Source organism: Halichondria panicea, chromosome 9 (genome assembly GCF_963675165.1).
Source record: "Halichondria panicea chromosome 9, odHalPani1.1, whole genome shotgun sequence".
In the NCBI taxonomy this organism is placed as follows: domain Eukaryota; kingdom Metazoa; phylum Porifera; class Demospongiae; order Suberitida; family Halichondriidae; genus Halichondria; species Halichondria panicea.
The window spans coordinates 3,359,514-3,359,822 of NC_087385.1; positions in this window are offsets into that span (position 1 = coordinate 3,359,514).

The following is a 309-nucleotide window of genomic DNA, read 5'->3' on the forward strand; positions in this document are numbered from 1 at the left end:
TCGATCATGTCATTTGTCATGTTGACGCATGGCAAGTAGAACTCAATACAAAAAAACAAGTTTAGCACATCATTCCTTAGCACTTTCACACAATTCAACTTTACCATGCACATTTGCTAGAGGGACAAAAGTTATTAGCTAGTATTCAAGACCTACATATTTTTTCAGGTACAAATGTAAATGACAAAACCTTTAGCTGTGGTTTATGTTTGCAACACATTTCAAAGCTTAAGATATAAATATTGGATTCAGGTGACAGCTGAGACACTGTAGACAAAGCCTTACTTTGTAATCTATTACTTCAGTAGA